Here is a 27,589-nt window from a genome sequence, read left to right as displayed (position 1 = left end):
GTTATTTCTTAGTTGTTTGTTAGGTGATAACATGAATTTGTTTGTCATGGATCCTTTTCAGACATCACATGGGCCTCAAGGAGCTGTAAATTTAAGAATAAATGTAACATGTATGGAATGTTTTAAATTAACCAGTCAGCTATCATGTATTTATTTATTATTTGTTTACCGGGAAAGTCCGATTGGGACAGAGCCCATTTTCAGTGAAGGCCTGGGGAGAAATGGATGTCTTTGGAATGTGGGAGGAAATGAGAGAACCCAGAAGAAACAAATGCAAATGCATGGAGGACATGCAGACTGCACACAGAAGGCATCCCAGCTGAGAAATGAACAGGCAAACCTCTTGCTGTGAGGTAATAATGTTAACTGTTGGACCACTGCAGAGAACCTCTTGCTGTGAGACCATAAAGCTAACCAGTGCACCACTGTGCAGCTTTATTAAATTATCAGCTATGATATAGGCTATCATACATTCATAAATGAAATCAAATTATATTGACATAATTTTAGTTGCAAAAAATATGCATCACAAACCATATTGACATAATTGCAGTTGAAAACATTATAAATACCTTATAATCTATCCAGTCATTGTCAGTCAAACATTACATAGCTCATTCAAATCCTGCCTTCTTTTAAACCTTGTTCCTTCTCTGCATATATTATTCCCACAATTTCCATTTTTCCTATGTAATTTTCTCCTACCCTTTTCTAAAGATCCCAATTCCAGTTGTTTTATCTCTATTACTATATTCACAACTTCTAGTAAAGTTGGATTAGAATTTGATTTCCACTTTCAAGCAAAGATCCTAAATCTTTTAGACTTTGTTGTATATTTGGGATCCATGCATATATCCCTGTATTGTTTCTTTGAGAATTGTTTATCCAGTCTCTTTTCCCAGTTCGTTCTAACATCCTGTGATTGATTCTTATAGTTGTCATGCAATATTTTGTATGCTCTACTAATTATTCCTTTCTAACAGCAGCTTCTGTATTAGAGTCTACTAAAAACTCTACCAGTGCTGGTCATTCGCTTAGGATCTTCCTATTTCTTTCTCTTTCCTATACTTTGATATAAATCCTTGATGGGAAAGGCAATCTCTGTCCTGCAATCCAAATAAATTATTGATCTGTTCCCATTCTATTACCTTTCCCTCTCTAATTTGCTCGCAATACCTTGATTCTTTTACCAATCTTTTCCAGTAAATTCCAGCCCGCTCTTGCCTATTGTCTGTCTCCCTAATTGCAGTCATTCCTATCAGCAGAATCTCCTTCCTCCATCCCCGTGTTGGTTTAGTTTTTAGAATATTCCTGCTGCTTTATGGATATAATATATTTATGGTTATTGTTATCTGCCTTAAGGCTCTGCATCCAAAATCTCAGTCTCTCCTTGTTTCTTGAGCTTCCCCCCTGTTTCATCATCATCCCTTTTCACTTTGAATTATAGGTTTCTTCTTTTGCTACATATAGGAGTCTTAACTGTGTAGCTTTGAAATACCCCTTTAAATCGGGTAATCCAAAACCGCCTTGTTCAATTGGAAGAATCAGCTTATCCCACTTGACTCTTGCCATCTTACTCTCCCAGATAAAATCATTCAGCAGTTTATTAATTGCTTTCCACAACTACTCCTCTGGTTGATCAAACTATGGCTGAACTGTGTATGTTGCCATGTATATCCATATAACAGAGCTTGCAATTTCTCAGTTTTTGTATTATCTTTTGTTTAGTCTCTTCCCACATATCCTTAGCTGCCACACCGGAATCATTTTTAATCCATACTTTTATTGTGTCCCCATAAATATGAATATTGCTGAACCAATTCATGTGTGGGTACCTAATTTACAGCTATCTCCTTTATGTTAGTTTCATTAATTTTGTATCCCAAAAAGATTTCAAACTGCCCTAAAATTTTCCATGACACTGAAATGTCCTTTTCTGGTTTTCTCAGGTGTAAAATAATATGATCTGCAAATAGAGCTGCTTTTCTTGACTACCATACCAATTATAACCTTGAATATCTGAGTCTCTTGTTTTCTTTGCCAGTGGTTCTAAATATAGTGTAAATAACAAAGGGGAAAGAGGATATTCCTACCTGGTTCCTCTGCTCAAACAGAAATTGTCAGAGGGGAACCCACCAGCTTTAATTTTCACCTCTGATCTCTCGCATACCCTCGTAATCAGCCTTATAATTTTTTCAGGGAATGCAAATGCTTCCATTGCCCTGCTCATAAACTCCCAGCTTACTCTGTCATCTGCTTTTTCTGCATCTAGACCGATCAGCAACAATGGTATTTCCTTATATTCAGCATCCCTCTGGATCATCAGTGTTCTGTTAATGTTGTCAGATTTTTGCCTCACCTCCACAAAACCACATTGATCCATGCCTATCGATTTTGGCATCACCTTTGCTATTCTTTTAGCCATTACACACATAAACACTTTATAATTATGGTTAAAGATTGAAATGGGGCGGTATGAAGCTGCATCTTATTGGTCTTTACTTTCTTTATGTATTACAGCCATCATAGCTTTCTTCCAGGATGTTGATGCTTCTCCTCCTCTGTTAAGCAAAAGCTTCCAGATCTTTATAATTTTTCCCCTCCAAACGTCCACAGGAATACCATATATTTCTGGAGACTTTGTTGGTTATACATCACCATTTTATCTCAATTCCCCCTATCCTAACTATTAGTAACTGAGCCTCCTCTACCTTTAACCTTGGCATATTTAATTCTTCCATGCATATTTCATTTTGTACCTTTTCTTGATGTCCATATTTCTCTGCTTTCTACAGTCTTTCATAAAATTTCTGAAATACTTCTAGTACCTCTTGTTACCTTCATTGTTATTGACTCCCTAAGCTTGTCAACAACCATTTCTACTTTCTGTTGCCTGAGTCATTGTGTTAAAAGTTTTGTGCTCTCTCATTATTATCAAAAAACAGTTGCTTAACAGCAATCTTTCTAAACTCACCCATATTATCGAGGCAATCTTTTATATTCTGTTTAGCATTCTGCAGTTGCTCCTCTTCTTGTTCTGTGAGATTTCCCCTATTCTGCAATACTTTAACATTTGTCAGTCCCTCTAAATAATTTTTGTTGCTTCTTAACCATATCTCTCTTTCTTTTATTTCCACCCTATTTTTAAACTCCATTTTAATTTTATCCCACTCCCTAGCTATATTTTCAGAAGAAATGTATGTGTTCTCTAATAACTCGCACATAATTTTCATGAAGCATTCCTTATATTCCTCTCTTTTCAACAGATGGGTAGGAAAGCATCATTGTCTCATTTTTATTTTATTACCCTGTGTGAAAAAAGGAGGTACTGCAGAACAGCTAGCTGGAATTTTTTAAATAATTATATGTCATTTGTGAATATGAAACTAATTTATGCAAGATGCTTGTGGTACAAATGTATTAGAACTGTACGTTATGTATATATCAACCTACTTTGTACAGATGTTTGCGTTTAAAAGGTATTTGTAAAGTGCTTGTGCTTAAAATGCATCCACAGTGTGCTCTACTGGAAGAGAAGAGAAATAAGCATGCGCTATTATAACTGTTTAAATGTACATGTTAACAGAGGAAACTGGAGGGATAACCTCAGTCCAGCAAACATTAGAAAAATATTTGAAATGAAATTTCTTTATAGGCTAGTCAATGAAGAGGCTATCTGACAGGTTTCAGTGCAGCTAGATATAGAATGTCTGTATGAAAAAGCTTTCTATATTGTCCTTTGGGGTGAACTAATTGCTCCTTTGGAAGCATGAATGAATGGAATTGTTTTATGACTTCCAGCACCTGCCAAAGATCTGAGCAAAAGCCCTTGTCTGGGTATTTTTTTACAGGTAGATGCTAAATACTGTCCGCTTCCAACAATGGGGTGTTTGCATGAGAACTAGAAGTCAGATGAACAAAAATGATGTCATTCTGCAAGCTATCCCAGCAGTAATATTTTAGATATTATTTTGAGAAGTCTTTGAGTAAGACAGAACACTCTGCATTTTGTCTTGGAACTGACAACAACAATAATAATTCATCACATCTGCCTTGCTCTAAGTAAGTTATTAGTGTATAGTAACTCTTTTAGATACAGTTAGGAATATAGCAAAGCTTAGTTTAGATTTTGATTTTCTTCATTTGTGTGAGCCTGTACTGCAGTGTTATTTTAAATATTTCCTGTAGTTTTGTACTGTGATACCACTGTGAATATATATGTATATATATATATATATATATATATATATATATATATATATATATATATATATACTGACTATTTTCTTGTTCTTTATTATTTATTATGAAATATAATCAAACCTTTCATTGTGGCTGATCTTCATATACATGTTTAAGTTTTGAGAGTACTTGCATATTTATTTGGTGTCACTGTGTGGCCACTCCTAATTACCTTGCTCATGGTCAAACTATCATTTGTATTGGCATTAATATTACACAGTAAAATTGGACACCATTTGTTAAGGGTCCTAAAATAGCTTATAAGGAGTGACTGGTGGAAGTGGTAACTACTTTATAGTCTGGGCAGAAGGGGGCATAGCTAGTAAACCTGTGCCAGCCTTTCCCAGATGTGTGTGTGTGTGTGTGTGTGTGTGTGTGTGTGTGTGTGTGTGTGTGTGTGTGTGTGTGTGTGTGTGTGTGTGTGTATAAATCAAACCTCAAAGAGTGTGTGTGTCAGCTACTTGGGCAGGGACACAAAGCACTGGTTGTACAGAGAGGGTGCTGGAGGTCTTGGCTTGGTCACTCCGCTGAGATGTCAACTCTATAGTTGAGCCAGTCGGGAGTCTTACTGGGGATCTGGAGGAATAGGGAGAAACCAGCCCCAAACTTCTGTGGTCACTGTGTGCTCCTAAGGGAAATTGCACTTGATGCAGAGAGCTACATCTGGAAAAACTATGGGTGTACCTGTTATCCTCCCAATGAACATCCCCCCACAGGTGCCAGTGGTGAGGATTGTGGCTCCTTGATCACTGGTCCAGTGGTGGGTCATCACACCCTGCGTTTTTATTTTAGTTATTATTTGCGCACAGTCTCAAATAGTTATTGGATGCATATCAAAACTTTCAATTAAATGCTCGTGTTCCTGTGAAATGTGAGTTCTGTCTAGCCTAGCCCAGTTTTTGAATCTTAGGAATAATATGTAAATTCACTCTGAACTCCTACTACTGCATTAATTTCATTCATGTTAAATATTTTCATAAATTTCTTCAAAAATTTACCCTCCTTTGTTATATCTTCCCTTTTGGGCCCTGAGACACATCTTCCCTGCTCAAAGTCAGATTCCATTCCCGACCTATAATTAATATTCCCTACTAAAAATGTATTATTTCTCCCAGAATTTTCTTAAGTTGCATTAAAGCATTTTTGGTGGAATATAAATACATGCCACCGTAATCCTCCTCCCCTGCCAGTAGCACCTTAGTATTACGTATCTACCATTATTATCTTTTTATCCTCTTCGATCACTATTGGAGCTCCTCTTGCAATTGATGTAAGTACTCCTCTTTTCCATTGGGCTTGATATTCCACTGAATAACCACCCTGAAAACCTTTCTGTATCAAATTCACACGTTTGTTTCTTTCCAAATGTGTCTCCGGTAGTGTAGCTATTCGCACTCTACATTTTTTAATACAGTTCACTATTTTTTCTTTATTTTGTATACATGTATATATATAAATATATATATATATATATATATATATATATATATATATATATATATATATGTGTGTGTGCATATATATATATATATATATATATATATATATATATATATATATTTATATATATATATATATATGGGTCTACTGCTTTTCATCGAATACCATGTATTCGAAAAAGAGCAGTAGACTGCTCAGTTACATGAAAGTGCACTTATTCGAAAGTGCACTTTCGCGAATTCAGCTTCAGTGAACAGATCGCACCACAGTGGAGGACAGCAGGAAAACATGCTATGTCCTCCACTGTGCTGCGGTAATTACGGCCTTTGGGTTAGGGCACGGGTCATGGTAAGGGGATAACTACTAGGGCTATCCCCTTATCATGACCCACGCCCTAACCCTAAGGTCCTTCACTACTGCACCATAGTGGAGGATAGCTAGTCCTCCACTGTGGTGCGGTAGTCTTGGACCTTAGGGTTAGGGCGCGGGTCATGGTAAGGGGATAGCCCTACTAGCTATCCCCTTACCATGACCTGCGCCCTAACCCTAAGGTCCGTAACTACTGCACTAAAGTCAGTAGTAGCCCATTTTGCTGAAGCGGGTTTCGAGAAAGTGCACTTTCGATTAAGTGCACTTTTACGTAACCCGGGGTCTACTGTGTGAGTGCCAAGAAATGTATTTTCAAACTTATACAGTAGGCCCATATATATATATATATATATATATATATATATATATATATATATATATGTACATACATATATATATATGTGTGTGTGTGTGTGTGTGTGTGTGTGTGGTGTGTGTGTGTGTGTGTGTGAGAGAGACTATTAGCATTTAAAGGTAGTATTGAGAGGGTCCTTATGTTGAAAAGTTCTTTTTTCCCCATCTTTTATTTCTAGCTGCTTTTTTAAGTATCTAGTTCCAGCTTTTGTGTTACATGCACACACACACACTAATGTTTGGCAGGTTGACCTTTTATACAGTTGTTTCTTGTCATATCCATTTGAGATATGTCACTCCCTACAAAACTGTTTTTTTTTTTTAATGAAAGCCCTCAAGCAAAAATAAATAAATAAATAATACACCCCTAATACACCCCAAAACATATTAACTTGATATTAACACACAAAACTATGTACATCTTTAAATAGTGAAGTGTTACCTTCCTAATAGGAATGATTGCCCCAAACTGACAGCCACACTTATAGACTTGGATTAACCAAAAAGGAAGGTTATCCATTCTAAGATGCATGGTACAGCCTGTGCTTCTACCAAATACTGTCTGGTTTTGTGTTATCATTATTGCTCTGCCAGAATGAGAAAATATGTGAATGCTTTCAGAAAACATTATCTTCTATCCATTGAAAAAAATCCATTAAAAGAAAGAAGTATTCTGTTTTTATTGCTCTTTATCAGATTGTCTCTATGGAGACATAAGAACCAGATACAGATTTGCTTCTACAAGTAGTTAGTTAGTTAGTTAGTTAGTTAGTTAGTTAGTTAGTTAGTTAGTTAGTTAGTTAGTTGGTAGAGGAGGGCTTTATTCCCCTCTGCAAGAATGAGAAAAAGCACATCATTTTTTTCTTGTATGATACGTTTTTTTTTTTTTTTTTACATTGCAGTGCCTACATTTCTTAAAACCGAACAAGGAGAAAGAAGGAAAAAAAAAAAACAGGGGCACTTTTTTTACTTTAGTATCTCCATTACACTTGGAAAAAACTGAGAAAAGTTTATAACACGCAGATATCATGCTCTATGCAAATATTACTGTTATGAACAAAAGTTTATTTTACTTACAGCTTTCCTTCCTTTTCCCCCCTGTTAAGTGTTCCACTGAACATCAATGGCATGAAGTAGGGCATTTACTTTAGAGTCTCTTACAAGTTTAACAAAGTCAAAAAAGTCCAATAGTTCCATTTGTTTTGTTCTGTCATGTTTCACAAATATAATTAATGCTTTATAATCCCACATTTGTCAGTTTCCAAGTTGATGGTTTTATACACGTTTATCTCCATCTCCCAAATCCAGTCTCTACTTCCTTTCCAACATAATTTCTGCACTTCTAGTTAACTCTTCTGTTTTATTTTTCTGTCTCTCAAGCATTTTCTGTTGAAACACTGTAAAAGGTTTCACTGGCACAGTATCACTTTGGTCTTTATTAGCAGAAATCAGGATCCAGAATATCCGTCTGTTTCACAGCTCACTTTTTATTGGATAAACATTTGTATTTCCCCCTTAGCATGTTCTGCATCAAAAAATGATTTTGTCCCTCCTGGGAAGAATATTCTGAAGATAGCTGGATACAGCAATTTACATATCATGCCTACTTCTCAACATTCCCTGATTAGTAGAATAAATTACTCATCTTCTGCCTGGTGTAATGTAGGTAATCATCTTCCACAAGCATTCTACAGTCTCCCACTTTTAGTACTTGTCCTTCTGCCACAGTTTTGTCAGACTAGGCTCCTTCTGCTGGTATGATTGCTTCTTTACTATTAAAGGTCTAGGTTGCTTTCTCATGGTAGGTTTGGAGCATACACGCTATGTGCCCTTTTAATTAACAACTCCTGCTGTGGAATACCAGTCCATTTGCTTATTTGTGTTTTCATAAAATTAGTACAGTCTGTTCCTTCTAGCTTCTCTGGTACAGTAGAACATTTTAGGTTTTCCTTGCATGTTCTGTCCTGTAATTCTGTTTTTTTTTTTAAACATCTCTTCTTGAGCAGTCTCATATTCTGCCAGCCTTTTCTTCATTTTGACCTCTGATTTTTGCAGTTTTATCACCTCATCTGAATATCTCTTTAAGTATTTTCCAGTTTATCCAGTCTTTTGTTGTTTCAGTTGATATACTCCATCAGTGTTTTGTTTATTTTAATCAGCTTTGAGTACATTTGACTCATTTTTTTCATCTAGGTTACTGGAAGTCATGTCTTGCATCAAACTGGTGCTTTCATTGCTTTTTGCTGAATAGCTGCAGAACTCTTCAGTGTTTTTTCATCACCTACTGTGGTTGATTTTTTTTAGGCTCTTCTTTTTTTCTGGCATCCAGGCAATGTACTTACTTGCCAGTTACTGAAATTATCAAAAAAAAAATGAGTTCACTGGCTGTCTCTTCTGATTTTCTGTTTTCACACTAGGAGAGCTGAAATTAAGCTGTTACTCAATGTGCAGCTATCTTGGAAGTCCCCATTTAACTGCCATGATTTAAGAGGTGAAAGGAAGCAGGAGTACCTGTAGAAAAAAAAAGCAGTCAGAGAGAAAGCATGCAAAACTGCACCTAGACCATGACGTGAAGTCAGGATTGAATTCCAGATCCATTAGACAAAGATCCCAGCCACTAAGCCACAGCACACGTCAACCTCTAAGCATTACAAATCATAACACTGGCCTTTACAAATCGTAGCAGAGGGTCAGAAAGAGGAGTGTTTATTTTTTTACAGTAGAAGTTCTTTATATACTGGTCCCATATAGTAAATGATATGAAATTGTATAGGCCATGTTTAGTTATTTAATTAGGTATGTACCCATAAACACATTTGACTTTATGAGGAACATCACTGAATCTTGGAGAAGCAAGAATAAACCCTGAGTGTCAAAATCATAGTGCATTGCCTTAATCATAACAGTTGAGAGGTATGAGCCATTGTGCTAATGGTAAAATAGAATACTGCCATACTTACAGCAGTGACTTCCAAAATATTTCTGCTGTTTTATTAGAATAATATTTTGCAGCTGTAGGAATAATACAAGGTCCACATGTGCATGTAGTGGATTATTTATACTGCACTGTAAACATGAAAACACATTTATGAACAAGAAACAAAGAAAAAGGTAATGTAGATACTGCATTTGGTAATATGTTGATAAAATAGAAAAAATAAAATATAAATCATAGTAGTCACTGACTGAAGAGTAGCTCAGTATTCTAATATGGAAGCATAGTATGTCTTGTAGAAACTATCTTGCTGTAACATTACTTGTTCTATTACAGCTGAACAAAATTTAACACTTAACGGGACAATGTATCTAAACACATATGCAGAAAGCTGAATGCTTTACATATAGACAAATAAAAAAGTATTTTTTTACACCCCCATATTGCAATATCCATTTTTCTATTGTCACTATGAGGTCATTGAGGAAGAATCACAAATATAACAGAAAAATGTCTTACTATTTTTGCAGGTCATTGAAATATGGAGAGCATGAAAGCAGTGTATTTCATGCAAACACAAATCACTTCTATATGGAACAATCAAACAATCAAGGGTATCCACGGTCTCAAGTAATGATGCTTTGAGTAAGTCAGAAAACGCACAATCTGGTATCAATGCAACTGAAGGAACTCAGTAGGAGATGAGTTAAAATGGTAATGTATAACCAATCTACAGGAAAGAACCCAGGAATAGAGGGTGTTCCTGTGGAGGTTTGGAAGCTAGGAGGGAAAAAACTATCAAAGATCTGGAAGGTTTTGTTTAACAGTATTTAAGAGGAGGAGACATATCAACATCCTGGAGGAAAGCAGCAGTAGCTATAATACCTAAAGAGGGTAAAGATCCATCAAATCCAGCCTCATACAGGCTTATTTCAATACTAAATCATGATTATAAAGTGTTTATGTCTATAATGGCAAAAAGGATGGCAAAAGTGATGCCGAAATTGATAGATATGGATCAGTGTGATTTTGAGGAGGGTAGGTAAACATTTGACAACATTAACAGAATAGTGATGATCCAGAGGGAAGCAGAATATAAAATACCACTGTTGTTGGTAGGCCTTGATGCAGAGAAAGCATTTGACAGAGTAAGCTAGGACTTTATGAGCAGAGCAATGGAAGCATGCGCATTCCCTGAAAAAAATTATGAGGTTGATTAGGAGGATATGAGGGAGGTGAAAATTAAAGTGGGTGAGGTCCTCTCTGATAATCTCTGCTTCAGCAGAGGAACTAGGCAGAGGTATCCTCTCTCCCCTTTGTTGTTTGCCTTATATTTAGAACCATCGGCAAAGGTAAATGTGGCTCAGAAATTCAAGGATATAGCTGCTATAGTAGTCATGAGAAGCTGGCTGTATTTGCAGATGACATTACCAGAAAGGGACATTATAGTGCTGTAGAACATATTGAGACAAATGCAGACCTTTTCAGAATACAAAATTAATGAAGTCAAAATAAAAGCAATAGTGATAAATTATGTACCTACATAATAATTGGTTCAACAATATCTACCCATACTTATGGGGATAAGTTAAAATGAAGTATTTAGGAGTGTGGATTAAGAATGATATTGATGTGACAGCTAACGATATGTGGGAGGAGACCAAACAAAAGATAATACAGAAACTGCAAAAATGGAAGCTCTGTTATATGGATATTGATAGTAAGATGCAAGCAGTTAAAATGTTTTAGTCCATTTAGGGTTATATAAAGTTCAGGTATATTTTTATCAACCAGAGGAGAAGTTCTGTTTAGTAATTAATAAAGAGTTGTCGCTTTTTATCTGGGAGGGGAAGATGACAAGAGTCAACTGAGATAAGCTTATTCTTTCAATAAAACAAGGTGGACTGCGATTATCCCATTTGAAGGTATATTTCAGAACAACACAGTTAAGGCTTTTATACATAGCACAAGCAGAAAACTATAACTCAAAATGGAAAGAGATGATGAAGAATCTGAGGGAAAGTTCAAGTAACAGGGAGAGAGTGGGATTTCAGATGCAAACCTTTAAGGAGAACAACAATAGCCATTCAGAATATTATATTCATAAAGTAGCAGAAGATATTCTAAGAACTAAGCCAATAAGGGAATGGAGAAAGGAGATTCTGCCAGTAGGAGTGACTGCAATTAGGGATACAGACAATACACAAGAGGAGACAGGATTATATTAGAGAAAACTGGCAAAGGAACCAAGGTATTGGAAGAAAATAACAGGAGAGGGAAAGGTAATAGAATGGAAGATGCTAAGAACCTATTTGGACTGTAGGTTAGATATTGCCTTCCATTTCAAGGACTGATATCAGAGTAGAGGCAAATAGAAAGAAATGGGGGGTCCTAAGTGAAAGACCAGCACTGATTGAGTTCTTAGTAGAATCTAGAACAGAAGTGGCCATTAAGAAAGAATTAGTAGAGCTTATAAAATATTGTATGATAACTATAAGAATCAATCAGAAGAGGTTAGGAAGAATTGGGAAGATAGATTGGATAAGCAATTCACAAAGAAACAATGGGGAAGAAACAGGTAACTGGGAACCTATTTTCTGGGAATGTAATGAGGTGGGTGACTTTAAAGATTCCCTGCAGACTGCTCTGTCGGAGATGCTGAATCAGCAAATTGGTGTGGCTATGGAAATGTTTTTTTTTTTAGCTATGATACAGAGTTGGAGTTGTCTAGACATAGTAAGGTCTTGCTGAGTCTAATTATGATGGCTTCCAAAAAAAGCAATAACTAGAAAATAGAAATGAAAGTATAAACCAACTTTACTAGAAGTAACAAAGATACTAACAGAGATAAAACAACTGGAACTGGAATCTTTAGAAAAGGGTAGGAGTAAATTACACAGGAAAAAAAAGGGAAATGTGGGACCACTACATGCAGAGGAGGAACGATGTTAAAAGAAGGCAGGATCTGAATGAGCTATGCAATGGTTTACTGACAATGACTGGATATATTAAAAGTGATGTAGAATGTTTGTAGCTGCAGTTGTATTGGTACAGTTTGTAAGGTATAATGTTTGCAACTGAGATTGTGCCGCTATGATTTATTTTCATTTATATAAATAATGGATTGTCTTTGTCACACAGTAATTTAGTAAAGATGTTTCTTGTAAAAAAAGACAACTGAAGGAACTCTATGATATAGTACTTGTAAAAAAAACAGAGCCTCTGGAAGATAACTTTACAGCAGGAAGCAGATAACTACATGGAATAATGTCGACTTCTATCCTATCATTTCCTGACATACCAGTCTGTGTTTATTATTTTTGTTTTTCTTCCTGAAAGGTAGAAACCCAGCATTTATTGAGTATTTCTATATTCCCTAGGTCCCAAGGTCATTATTCTCTGTATTAAGGGTTTTATAAGTGCTATGTCAGCTTCTGGAACTGGACTGACATAAATGAAAGAAACTGAGAGATGCAACAGAAAATTTAATTTGCATGGAAACTACCCTATTAGTACCCTTACCAATAAGTGGGTGATTACAGGTTAGAATTTTTTTCCCAGACTGTAAGGAACTAGATATAGCTTCTTAATAACCAGGATAATTAAGATTATTTCAATGAAGCAGATAACACTGTAGTCCTAGGGGTTCCAAGATGGCCACCGAGCACTGAACATACACTTTCTGCTGCTCCTGTATCAACTAAGTCTATACGCTCAAAAAAACTTGCATCTGGCATCAAATTGAACAGGAAAGGAGTACTTCTTCTAAACTTCATTTCATGGAAAAGACCTATAGAAACATTTTGGTCCAAAAAAGTAAAATATTACCATTTTGTCTACAAGTACTTACCTCTAGTGACTGTCTGAAGGCTGCAGCCGCATGGTGGCATCCTTTTCTTTAAAGGAATGAGTTCTGAGTTCTAAACAAGGAAAGTTAAATGAGAAATCTTTAAGTCACTTCTTTGTGGTCTAAACCTGCACTATAATTCACTCAGTGATGGCTAACCAACAAGAATCCGTGGATGTTATAACTTCAAAAACCAAGCTCTTTTCTCTAATGTCACCTGAAAAGGATGCAACAGTTAAGAGGCAGAGAATAAATAAATCAACACAGGATTTAAACAAAGGAGCTGCTAAATCTAAAGGTGAGACTGTTCTTTCACTGGATGACCTTAAGTCAGCATTACAGCCCTTGCATGAAGACTTCAAATTATTCTCAGACAAATGAAATTTATTTGGATCTAACTTGGACCAAATTATAACCAGAATTAATCATGTGAAGTTATTCAATTCCGCCGTTTGTTCTTACACGTGGGTTCAGAGCTGATCCATCAGCTCTGAGCTGGCTGCTTTCCAAGCGCAACATCTCTGAGTAGCTTGAGGCACAGTCCCTATCCCATGATTCTCTCTGACTAACCTCAGATCTAGTTTGCTGCTGCAACGGATCGCAAGTTCTCCAGAGAGCTCGGGCCAGTATAATTTTTTTTTTCTGTCTTTTGACAATTTGTACTGATATATTTAGTGGAGTTAATATTCTAATTGTTATTTTATAGGGCTGTGTCCCTCTTGTTGTGTGGATTTTAGCTGTGTTTGTGTTGTTGGAGCTTTTGCTCTTGGGCCTTGCCCTCTTTTTTGTTTGGGCACTTCTGTGCTTCACTCATGTAGTTGAACAGGGCTCTGTCAACTTGATTTCCCTATCCCTTATACTTAGTCTTTAGATAATGTGCTTTTTACTATAAATACTTAGATAACTGTATCCCTTATACTTAGTCATTGGATAGTGTGCTTTTTGCAATAAATATTTAGATATTGGGTGTTGGTAGAAAGTTCAACAGTTTTGAACTCCTTATAGTAAAGCTTTTGTTTCATATTATCAGGGATCTGATAATTGTGTACTGCTTAATATGTCTGACCAAAAAGAGAAACAGAAGTCAGGTTTCAAGAGGTGTGACTGTGGGCAGAAAATGTCTATTACAGACAATCATGTGTCCTGTGTATATTGTCTAGGACCAGTGCACTTACAGGAGGATTGTTTTATCTGCCACTCTTACTGGCAGAGTATTGCTTGAAAGGAGAAGAAAGCTAATGCATAGAGGACTGTTGAAACCTCAATTTCAGGAAGCTTTGGATAAGACTTACCAGACCCCCAAGTCTTTGAAAGGTTTGAAGTCTTCAAGGGTGTCCTCAGAACCCAGGCCCTCGGTTCCAAGCACCTCTGTTAAGGTGTTGTTGCCGGTTCTTAAGTCATCGGAACCGTGCACCGAACCAATGTTTTGGAGCCAACCCTCTGAGTTGTAGCCGGTGTCAGAGGTGTTGATGTCTCCAGTTCTTACATCTGTGGCTTCTTCGGTCCCTTCGACCCATTCTTCTAGGACCCTTTCAGACGTAGATGTGGATCGTTTGGTGCAGAGGCTTTTAGAGAACCCGGCATTGGCCAAATTACTTTCGGTTTCATCCCAACTGAGTTTGATTCCTACTACCATCCCTTTGCCTGTGACTACTCCTCCTTCGACTTTACCTAGACCTTCAGAGTCAGAGGTGGAAGATCTGATGGTTGTGGAACCCACGGAGCCGAGTCCTGTCCCAGTGACTTTCGCTCTGTCGACCCTGATCTCTTCGGTGCCGTTCGAAGAGTCTCAGAGCTGAGACTCTCTCATTGGTTCCGGTGGGGGAGAGTCGAACCGATGCATCGGTTGCGACCCTTCCTCTTGGGGCCTCAGCGCAGATGAGCTCGGCTCTGTCCTCGGGTTCGGAGCCCTTGTTCTTGGCACCGGAGAAGCCAGCTTCTTCCTCAGAACAGGTGAGGTCCTTGGGTCGAGACTCCGGTGCCTTCGATGCCATGAGGAGGGTAATGTCTGCCAAGACCCTCACTTCCTCAGGTCTTTCATCTTCCTCCCCTAAAATACCACATTCTGCCTCTACATTGCAGGTTCCTACTAAGCGTCGAGACCCAGAGCCTCAGGTAACCCCTTTGGGTGAACCCTGCTCTACTGAGACCTCACCAGATGCTCCCACTGATGAGGTCCCCAGAAAGAGGCTTTGCAAGTGGAGGCGTTTGGATTCTCCTCAGGAATCCTTGACATCAGACACCAACTTAGAGGAATCAGAAGGGTCCCCACGGTCCCCTTCGGAGGATGTCTCCTTTGCAGACATCCTGGAAATACTGAAACAGATGGGTGACTGGCAGTCCTTTACCCCTACTGAGGATGAGTCGGTGCTCCTGAAGGCCTTTGGGTCTCAACCTTCCACCTCCTGGGTTATACCACCCTTCAACAAACTGATGGATCTGGTTGGTCGAAGGGTTGGGAGTCCCCTGATTCCATGGAACCAGTCCCTCAGAGTCCCAATAAGTTCATCACTTCCCCTCAAGACAAATTGTACCTCACTAAAGGAGTCCCTGTTGATGCCATGGTGGTGGCGGCGGCCACCAAGAAAGAGATGTCAGAGACCCCTTATACTGTCCGTCCTCCTAGTAGAGATTCTAGGACTATGGAGATATGGGAAACACATTTTTAGATCTGCGACGTTTGCCATGAGATTGCTTAACTACTTAACCCATTTTACCCCTCTTCAATGAGATCTCCTCCAGGAACTTGGAGATACTCTAAAGGGCAACACAGATGAAGGTATTTCTGAGAAGGTGATGGCTCAGCTTTCTACCCTTAATTCCATTGTCAACTCGTCCATGTGGCTCATTTCCTATGCAGCCGATGGATCGAGTCGAGCAGCAGGTTCAGTGATAGCTCTGCAGAGACAGTCCTGTATGTGCTTATGCTCCTTTGCTGAAGCCTTCAAGTCTTCCTTTGTCAACACCCCATTTGATGGCTCTACTTTGTTTGGGCCCCAAGTCAAGGAGACTCTCGCTAGGTGTGAGCAGGAAGGAAAGACTCTGTCGTAGGAGTCCATTTTTCCACCCCTACTAGACCATACCCCAAAGGGCAGAAAGGTGGAAAAATGTGGTTCCAGAAGTCCCAAGGAGATTTCCAGAACACACGTAGGGAACTACCCTTCAGTTGCAGAGGAGGGGGCAATAACGGAAGACACCGCTTTGGCAGAAGAAGGGGTCCGCAAAACCAGGGCAACAGGGAGCAGTTCTCTTTCAAGCCTTATCAGCGCTCCTGAGAGGAAGCCCGACTGTCCTACTCTGCAGGGGGTCTATATTAGATCACCGAACACTTAAAAAAGTGAACGGTGATTGATCGAACTTATGTAAGAGAATGCTTACAATCTCGAACTGTCAGAACAGCGATTTTTTTTCCTAGGGAAAAAAATTGCTGATCCAAAATGCATACACACAACACAAGCGCACCAAACAAACAGCAATCCACACACATACACCTAAAATCTGACACCTAACCCTACACTAAACTATACACACACCACTAACTATCCACTTACCTTAACCCAAACCCTAACGCTAAGGTTCGTCACTATCGCACACTCACCTCACCCGCTCCCTAATCCTAACTCACCTAACCTGCCCTAACCATCAGGTCCACACAATCGCACACATACCTAACCCGCGCCCTAACCCTAACTCACCAAACCCGCCCTAACACTCACATCCACACAATCGCACACTTACCTGAACCCGACCCATAACTTTCCAACACAGCACTGAAAATACTGAAGCAGCAGAAATGGACAACCAATTCTTTCCCTAGGAAAAAATTTGTGTTTCTGTTACTTCGATATTTTAAACTTTCGCTTACATAAGTTTGATCAATCGCATTCATTTTTTTAAGCATTCGGTGATCTAATATAGACCTCTCTGGAGGCAGTCGGGGGGTCGCTTGGCTTTGTACCCAGACGCCTGGCTAGGAATTACATCAGATTCTTGGTACAAAGCATAGTTACCAGAGGTTACATCATCCCCTTTTCAGAGTCCCCGCCAGTCAGAACAAGAATCCCAGATGTTCCACCCAGTCTGCGGGATCAAACAGCTATTGAAATCCAAAAGCTGCTAGAAAAAAGAGTTATCCAGCCAGTCCTGGTGGACCAGATAGGATCCGGAATTTACTCCAGATTCTTTTTAGTTCCAAAGAAAATGGGGGACTGGAGGCCCATGTTAGACCTTAGCAAGCTAAACGCTTTTGTAAAGAAGGAAAAGTTCAGGATGGTCACGCTTCAGTTGATACTCCCATTCCTGGGAATGGGGGATTGGATGTGCTCTTTAGATCTCAAGGATGTGTACTACCACATCAAAATGGCCAGACCTTCCGGAGATCATTTGCATTTTCGGCTAGGTACCAGTCACTACCAATTTCGTGCACTGCCCTTTGGTCTCACCTCAGCCCCCAGAGTGTTCAAATGCATGGTAGTGGTTATACGGCTCACCTGAGGCGTCTAGGATTCTGGGTGTTTCTGTATCTGGATGACTGGCTCCTATCTGCTACCACCAGGCATAAACTCATTCTTTCCAGGGATCATACAATCAATCTCTGTTCTCGGTTAGGAATAACCATAAATTTAGAAAAATCTGCCTTATTACCATCACAGCTTATCTCCTTTATCAGATCTAGAGACCACTACCACATTGGTCAGATTTCCTCAAGAAAGAGTTATCTCTCTACCAAATCAGGTGTCCCACTTGCTAAAAGAAAAGAGAGTACCTGCCTTTCAGGTTTTAAAACTTTTAGGCACCATGGCAGTTACCCTCATAGCAGTTCCTCTGGGGCAGATGCACATGCGGATACTCCAATGGTTGCTTTTAACCCAGTGGTCTTATCTATAGCTGCCAATGTCTTTCAAGATCCTACTGACAGATGCTTGCAAGAAGGACCTTCTCTGGTGGCTGAACAGTCACCAGGTGATGATAGATCGACCATTTGTACTTCCCCCTCCCGTAGCCATGGTGACCACGGACGCTTCCTTGATAGGGTGGGGGGATTTTTCAGGGAAGAACTGCCAAAGGTACCTGGTCAGAGGTGGAATCTCATTTGCACATCAATGTCCTGGAGTTGAGAGCAGTGCTTTTAGTGTTGCAGCATTTCCATGACTCTCTGCCTCGGGACACGATTGCGATCCAGATGGACAACATGTCGGTGGTCTGGTACATCAACAAACAGGGGGGAACCAAGTCTTACCCCTTATGCCGAGAAACCTTGAGAATTTGGCAGTGGGCTGTATACACTGGGTGCTTTCTGATAGCAACGAACATCCCAGGTAAATCCTACGTGATAGCAGACAAACTGAGCAGAGCAATTCTGTTGCTCCACGACTGGTCCCTCAAAGAAGAAGTGGCAGAAATGATTTTCCGCAGATGGGGCCAGCCTTGCTGTGACCTTTTTGCATCCCCACTGAATGCCAAATCCAGAAGCTACTTTGCCCTGAATCCTCCTCTGGGGGACAGCCCAAGGGATTCACTCATACACGATTGGCCCTCAGGTCTCCTTTATGCCTTTCCTCCAATCCCGCTGATCTCCAAATTTTTACAGAAAGCAAGAAGCTCGGGAAGGACTGTTATTCTGATAGCCCCCTTTTGGACTCGGCAGATATGGTTCCCATTCCTTTATTAATATCAACTGGAAGAACCTTGATTTCTGGACCCAGTGCCAGACCTTCTGACTCACTCTTCAGGAGTTCTTCACCCCTCTCTTCAGTCCTTCAAACTGACAGCTTGGCTGCTCCACTTCCCAACCTAGCCAGGTCATATAACTTGTCTTCCACGGTGCAACATATTCTGGTCTCCTCTCATAAAGTCTCCACCCAAAAACTGTATAACAGCAAATGGAAATGTTTTGTTTATTGGGCCTCTTAACAGATATTGAGCCCTATGTCACTCCTATTAATAGTGTTCTGGAGTTTCTGACTATGCTTTTTCATGAAGGTGCAGCAGCAGCCACTGTAATAGTTCAATTGGCTGCAATATCCAATTTTCACATGGGATTTGAAGGGTCTAATCTTATCTTTCACAGATGATGCAAAGCCTTTCTGAACAGGACTCATCACCTTAGGCCACCTGTCAGACAACCAGTTTCCCCCTGGAATTTAAATTTAATACTATCTCAGCTTATGCTTCCCCCCTTTGAACCCGCATCTTCTTATCCCTTGAAGTTCATTTCTTGGAAAACAATATTCTTGGTGGCTATTACCTTAGCTCATAGAGTTTCGGAAATACAAGCTCTTTCTATCAGGCCTCCGTATCTGTTTTTTCATCCTGACAGAGTGTCTCTCAGGACAAATCCCACCTTTCTTCCTAAGGTCTACTCCAAGGTCAGTTTGAACCAGTCTATTGAGCTGCCCACCTTTTTCAGACACCATTCAAATAAATTAGAATATATGTTACATAAACTTGATGTTCACAGACAACTGAGGTTTTATTTTAGGAAATTGGAACAACTCTTTTTTTCTCATGCGGACAATAAAAAGGGGCTGCCTGTTGCTAAAGTTACATTGTCTAAGTGGTTATCTGATTGCATAAAATATATATATTCATCAATCAACCAACCTTTAGAGCATAGTGTGGAAGCACATTCCACCAGGGCTGTGTCTACATTTCTGGCTCATGCAGCCCGTATGCCTTTGGATACTATTTGTGCAGCTGCTACTTGGTCCAAACCTCATACGTTTATCACACATCACAAAGTGGACAGATCCTCCAGGGACAGGGCTTCCTTTGGTTCCACTGTTCTCAGGAATGTACTTCCATGAGCCACCCAGTATTAGGGTGCTTGGGACACTACCCATGTGTAAGAAAAAACGGCGAGATTAAACAACTTCACATAAAGAAGTTATGTTCTTACCATAACATTCCATGTGAGTTGTTCATCTCACCTTTGTTCTTACACTCCCTCCCACATTCCTCCTCCAGGTTCTGCAAGAACGGGTATGACTGATGGTCTGGTTGGTCTAACTAGTTTCCTTTACTCCAGCCAGAGTATTTCTTGGCAAATTGTAAATATATGTATACATGTGTTAATGTTTGGCATTTTAGTATGTTTAGTGATATTTTTTCTTGCTGGGTTCAGCAAACTAGGTCTGAGGTTATTCAGAAAACATCATGGGATAGGGATTGTGCCTCAAGCTACTCAGAGATCTTGAGCTTGTAAAGTGGCCAGCTCAGAGCCGATGGATCGGCTCCGTACCCACATGTAAGAACAAAGGTGAGATGAACAACTCACATGGAATGTTATGGTAAGAACATAACTTCTTTTTATTGACAATAAAACTGAGGAGAATTCAAAGCAAATACAAGATTTACAAACCAAGGTAAATACAAATGACAAAATTATCAGTGACTTAATAGACTTAGAAGCACGCAGTAGGAGAAACAACATTTTAATACATGGCATTCCTGAAAAGTGTGACCAAGTCCAACTGCCAGTCATACTAACTGAGATTTTTGAACACATTACTGAAAATAAAATCTTTGCTAAATAAGTCATTATTGAAAGAGCTCATAGAGCATTACGAAGATCACAAGATGATGCTGTCCCTAGACAGATTTATGCAAGGCTTCTAAATACTGCACATGTTACCACATTCCTCATGGCTGCAAAAAAGAAAAGTAACATTTCATGGAGAGGTCATAGGCTTACAATATCACAGGATTTACCTCAGCCCATTAAGGCTCAGAGACAAGCTCTAGCCCCTTTTTGTGCTTTGTTAATCAAAAATAAATTACGCTTTCAGATGAAGTACCCAGCCATCCTCTCCTTCAGCTATGGTGATCAGAAATTCCCAATACACTCTGCAGATGAAGCAAAAAAAGTATTCATGCAAGCTTTCAAGGAACTACTGGCTTAACTAGCTCTACTGTTAAAGCTAGTAAAATAATATAACCAAGATAATACAGTATATGATTAAAAGTTATGAAATACTGTTAAGGCTAACAAATGGTATAACCAAAATGATACAGCTACAAAAACCTATCTGTGCTGGCTTCCTAACACCGCTAACTGATTTTAACTTACCCTGACATCTTCCTAGCTTGTTTTTACCATCATCTGGATGTCCTGGCATTTTCTTTCCATTTTAACTCTTCACTGACTTGTTGGCCCATTTGCAGCAATGCACAATGCTTCCTGTGGCCTGTTGAGCCCTTATTTCAAGCTCCACGAGGGTTCCCTAAGCTTCCAGCACCATTTCAACATTCCATAACCCAGAATGCAACAGAAACATTGGCCAATGACGTCACGATGGTGATCATGACAAAAGAAGCAGTGCATTACTGGGAATGCTAAAATCACAAATTAGATTGTAGGGAAGGAGAAATGGATTTAAAACAACATTTTCAGGACACATCGGGAAGGTGGCAATTAAATGGACTGTAAAGGACTCTGGTCAAGGTAATTTAGCAACCTAATCATATGTTTATAGTGTATTTAATATAGTTTAATTCTATACTGAAAGGGCAGGATATGGATGTTTTGTTCTTTTCTCTCAATGAAGGTTGATGTACAGAACTAGTGAGCTTGATATGCTGTATGCTATTGCTTGGTTTAATTACCCAGCTTGCTAAACTGCATTTTTTTCTTATAGTTGTATAATTCAACTGTTCTGTGATGATATGTGAGTTGTGTAGTTTACTATGAACTGCATTCAGTGAAAATCCAATAAACTGCCTAGATAGGCAATTAATGCTCTTGTTTTTGTTTTTCTAATCAATAATTTTATAATTCTGTGTATATTATCTTCTTACGGTGGTATTGTTTTATTATTTCCTTTAACTCCAACTCTAACGTCACCTTGCCTTTAACCGTCCATACTGTGTACATATGTTTTTCTTTTTCTAAACAAAAACAAGAGCATTAATTGACTACCTAGGCAGTTAATTGGATAATTAATAGATAGTTATGTAATTCAGTGTGTAATGCATGTTTAGTAAATTCAATTAGATATCTAGATAGGTTAAAAATGTATTTACACTTGTTCAGAGCTATTCTGTTTGTTGATACATATATTTAACCTGTAATGTTTCCTGTTATAATCACCCCCTTCATTAACCTCCCTTTATAGCAGTATGCTCAGTTAGGGCTTATCTAAGTTGATTGTCCCATTTCCAGAAAGGAGACAAAAACATATCATTAGGTTATTATGATAACTACTGCCATGCCAGTTATAGTAGATCCTGTCTCACTATCTGCTGTAAGGGTTATTAATATCTCTGGATATAAACTGAGTTGGTCTCTTTTACTCAGTAACTTTTATTGTCTATATTACTCCAACCTCACTTGCCTTTTTAAATGAAAAATTTTGAAGTCAATAATTTTATAATGCTGTATGTATTATGTTCTTACGGTGGTATTGTTTTATCTCCTTTAAATCCTAACTCTAATGTCACCTTGCCTTTAACCGTCCAGTCTGTGTACATATGTTTTTCATATTCCTTAACACTTTTGGGAGTGGCATGGTGGTGAAGTTGTCCAATGTTTGTTGGTGCTTGGACTATTGATGTTAGTTTTTATGTCTCCCTGCTCTGTTCTTGTATTATTTTTCATAAGGAAAATTGTTTAAAAACAGATCACTTGTATCTATTTCGAAATTATTCAAAAATGCCTCAGGGGGACTGGTGGTTAGGCACGGGGTCTATGGTAAGAAGCATGGATGCCAGAATATGATTTACTACTACATTACATTTTCAGTTATATATAAAAAGTGTGTTTACTAATTGGACCGTACCTAGTAAGGCTTTTTTCTTAGTTTATCCTAACATATATCTACATTTTGAATCTAAAGTATGATGATTAGGGTGAACTCCTGGAATGTAAATGGCCTTCAAGAAATCAATAAAAAGAAAACTAGCCATGCACCTAATTTTTCAGGATAAATCCAACATTGTCTTTCTACAGGAGACCCATATGACAAATGCTCAATGGGATAATATTAAAAAAAGAAATTGGATTAAACTTGTGATATCAGCAGGGAATAGTCTTGTATCAAAAGGCGCTGTAATAATAATTAAAAAATCCTTTCCTGGTGAAGTACTAAATGCTAAATTTGACCTGAATGGTAGATGGTGTTTATTTTCCTGCTCATCCCTCAGGTAAAATCCCCTTTACTTTTCTTAAACTTGCATAGCTCATGTACAAACCAGCACTTATTCATCTATGAAATACATAATCTACTACTTCAATTTCCTAATCATCTTTTTATTATTGGTGGTGACTGGAATGCACTCATGGGCCCCTTGAATGATAGTTCAAATAAAAACAGGAAACAGCCTTCACAAGTAACTGCATCTATTTATAATTTGATAAATAACTTCAACTTAGTTGACCCTTTTTTAATATTTGACCATGACAGAGAACTAAATAAGTTCACGTTTTATTCAGCTTCACACAAAGTCTGGTCCAGAATTAATTATTTTTTGATCTCTGATATCTTTTCAAACAAAATTACCAACTTTGCCCTTGAGGCTAGATCTATATCTGACCACTCAAATGTGTCACTTTGTATTAATCCCACTCACCACCTGAACTGTGATGGTAGTAGTCCCACTTGGTCACTAAACAGTAACATTCTTAAAAAAGAAGATGTTCTGCAGGAAATTAATGATTAGCTAAAACAATTCAATGCATAATCTTGTTTATCCACCATCCCTTTAGTTATCCAATGGGCTACGGCCAAAACGGTCATCAGAGGAATAGTCATACAAAAATTGTCTTATTATAAAAAAATAAATAAATAAAAATTGTACATCAATAACCTCAACAATGAGCAAAAGATGACTGATGCACAACTACAAAAGGGTTTTTATCCTGAACTGGAAAAGAAACTACATGTGATGCAAAAAAAAAAAAATCTATTCCTTTCACTTACAAAATCAATCCTTGGTAGAACTCTAACTCCTCCACAGATATTCGGAATGGGCTCAAACCCCTTCCAGAACAATAGTTAGACTCATAATCATCAAAGAGGGCCAAACTATATTAATGAAATAAATTACAAAGGGAAAAACTCTTTTGTAAATATCTTTACTGAAATCTATAATCTCAAAATCCAGACCCCCAAATGAAATGCACAAAAACTTCCTAAATTAGCTATGTATTCCAAAACTATCCCCCGCACAAAACACCGTTCTAAACAGCCCCATAACACTGAATGAAATAATGTTAGCTATTAAAAAACTTAAACCAAATAAGGCACCAGGACCTGACAGTTTTACAGGCAAATTTTATAAAACTTTTAGTCATCATCTTTCTAAAACTCTCCTTGCCATGTATAATTATATCATCTCTAAAGGGATTACTGATAAGTATATAAACAATTCTAAAACAATACTCATCCCAAAACCGAACTTTGACAAGTCCAGTCCTCTCTGCTATAGACCTATTGCCCTTATTAACGTCGACATCAAAATCTTATCTACCATTTTTGCTAATAGAATCCAGAAAGTTATAGCTACAGTCATTTCTTCTGAACAGTTGGGGTTTATGAAACAAAGGCAGCTTTGTGACAATACTCTTACCTTAAACACATTAATGCTGTTTCTAAAAAGTGATAACCACCCACATTATGCATTCACGCTAGATGCTACCAAAGCTTTTGATAACATTGATCTAAACTTCCTTTACCTAACCATGAAATAGTTTAACTTCCCCGATTTTATCAACACTATTAAGATGCTTTATAACAATGCCTCTACTTCCCTGTATATAAATAAAACTTTATCACGCCCTATTAAAATTATCAATGGTACTATACAGGGCTGCCCACTCTCACCTTATATTTTCAATTTATATCTCAAACTTTTCCTTCTCTGGATTAAACAAAAGACTTATCACCATATCCCAAAAGTCTTTAACAGTGATGTAAATTACTCTGTATTTGCAGATGACCTGAACATCTATTTTGAGCTTTTCAACACCGATCTTCATAAAATCCAAAATTCTATTAATCTTTTTGCTAAGGCTGCTAACTATAAATGAAACCCTGCAAAATCATTTATGTTTCCATTAAATCCTGCAAATCATTTAGAATATTACTTCCCCCTGTCAGACATTCCTCTCAAATATACACTCAAATACCTAGAAATAAATTTCACACATCCTCACCAAGAACTAATAAAAGCAAACCTATATAGAGTCTGGGATCAGATAAGTAACGATCTAACTAGATGGAAAAACATCAATCTTTCTTTGCTATCAAAATCCGCTATCATTAAAATGAATATTTTACCTAGAATCCTTTTTCGTCTTAACTCCATCTTCTTAAATGTTCCGAAAATTTTTTATAGTTCCCTAAATCAACCAGAATATCATACAGGAAACTAATTACCCCGAAGACCAAAGGCAGTTTAAGTCTCCCAGACTTTAATTTATATTACCACATAATTAATGCTAGCTGTCTAATTCAAATAGCCTGCTGTGATCCCTCTGCTGAATCTTGGTACCCAACCTGGATCAAAATCTGGTGCAACTATATATATTCATTAAAATTCAATCCTCATGCTGTTCCTTTTCCTGCACCTGATAGTGACTACAAATTCAAGATCTTGCCTACCCACTAAAGAACAAAATTCACATTTTTCAAACTCTGATGACCTCCTTAAATTTATACAGAAATGTCCCCATTCTCCAACCTATTCATCTAAACTCTAACTTAAAAATCAGTAATAAAATTACTGACCTATCAAACTTCCCTGTTATTAAGAAAGCCATAGCCTGGCACTTTTATAACTCTAAAAATGCTGCAGAGGTCAAAGCTTTATTTGGTGCTCCTAACAAATATGATCCTATCATAAGACAAATCAGCTCACTTATAAAACAAAAATTCTCTAACTATAGATTGAAGGAGCAAGACATTACAGTATCACAATCTATCATTAAATCACTTTCCCTATGGAACAAAATGATTTTGAATACCTATAAACTTGTGTCAAGCATTAAATATAATCATTCACTTCTATTTTCCAAATATTGGGACGGCATACAAAGTGAAATCTCTACGTTGTCTAAGTGCGAAGCAATCAACAATACCCTGAATTTAACCCCCTTCAAAAACCTAATTTACACTCAACTTATGATAAACAATTCCTACTATACCCCAGCAGTCTTACTAAAATTCAGATAAAATAAAAACCTAACCTGTCCATTCTGTTCCCTCCCACATGTAGATATACTTCACATCTTTTGGTGCTGTAAGAATATTTACAGACTTTGGTGTTCTCTCAGAGCTCAGTTGGAAAAAATGGGATACGAAAAAAATACATTTTACTGGCAAACCATGATTCTAAATATAATTCCTAAATCTCTTAATGGCATCCATCGCCATATATGTGTTACGGTCTGCACTCTTCTCAAATATTTTATAGCCAAGAATTGGGTCAATCCCTCAGCAATAGCATCAATGGCAATCAAATATATATATGCACATAAGTTATGCAATAATAATAAAAAGAAAAAAGAATATTTTCAGAATTATTGGTGTAGCCTTTTTGACCTAATCCAAACTAAATAATCTTCCAAAATGTGGGTCACTAACATTACATTCCAGGAAATCCTCCATCTGTATCATATCTGGCCCTATAATCATTAGACATTGTTATCATCACACTGTAGCTTTAGATTTTACAAAGTATTTTCAATCCCTCTACCCTATACCATATTCCTCTCAGAATATCCTTGTCCAATACTTTGCTCAGTTCACTAAGTTGTATTACTACATTAGCACCTTTCTCCTACCATCCCTCCCACCACTCAGTATACCTCTCTTTGTACCTACATTACTTATCTTTTTTCAAAGCACTTTTCTCTGATTGTTCCTCATATGCTTCTTCCTTCTCTTGTCTTAACCCGATCCGTTCGCCCTGCGGGCTCACTCCATTCCCCTACCCTACCCCCAATTGCCACACACCCCAGTGGCCCTAAAGGTATACTTCTATAACCACACCCTCCTAAACACACAACCAATCAGATGGTGCCACCATCCTAGTAAATTGAACCACACCTACTTTTCACTTAACCAATCTTTACCCCTAATTAATTATAATCTCAACTCAAACTCCTCCTCTCCTCTTAACCCATAACTCTGCTAAACAACCTAATATTTCCTTACCTATTCTTTACCCCTAATTAATTATAATCTCAACTCAAACTCCTCCTCTCCTCTTAACCCATAACTCTGCTAAACAACCTAATATTTCCTTACCTATTCTACCATCATGTCTACTAAAACCACCTCAACCCTAACTAAACTACTACTCTGTGCCACACTCACATCTGTACTAACCTCAGCATATCTGATAACCTCCTATGAACACCAAAATACTTCTCATCCTAACCATCCAAGAAAACAAACAGTCCC

At 38.0% G+C, this 27,589-nt stretch overlaps 1 protein-coding gene across 9 annotated transcripts in view; it reads left to right on the top strand.

Moving 5' to 3' along the window:
- ADGRB1 (adhesion G protein-coupled receptor B1) overlaps positions 1–27,589 on the top strand; it is a 4,264,735-nt gene that overhangs the window by 1,713,832 nt on the left and 2,523,314 nt on the right. The window lies entirely within an intron of this gene.

The sequence above is a fragment of the Protopterus annectens genome, chromosome 3.part1, assembly GCF_019279795.1.
Source record: "Protopterus annectens isolate FY-2018-M chromosome 3.part1, PAN1.0, whole genome shotgun sequence".
Classification (NCBI taxonomy): Eukaryota; Metazoa; Chordata; order Ceratodontiformes; family Protopteridae; genus Protopterus; species Protopterus annectens.
Note: the sequence above shows the minus strand (reverse complement) of the source record. Positions and strands in the feature narration are given on the sequence as shown.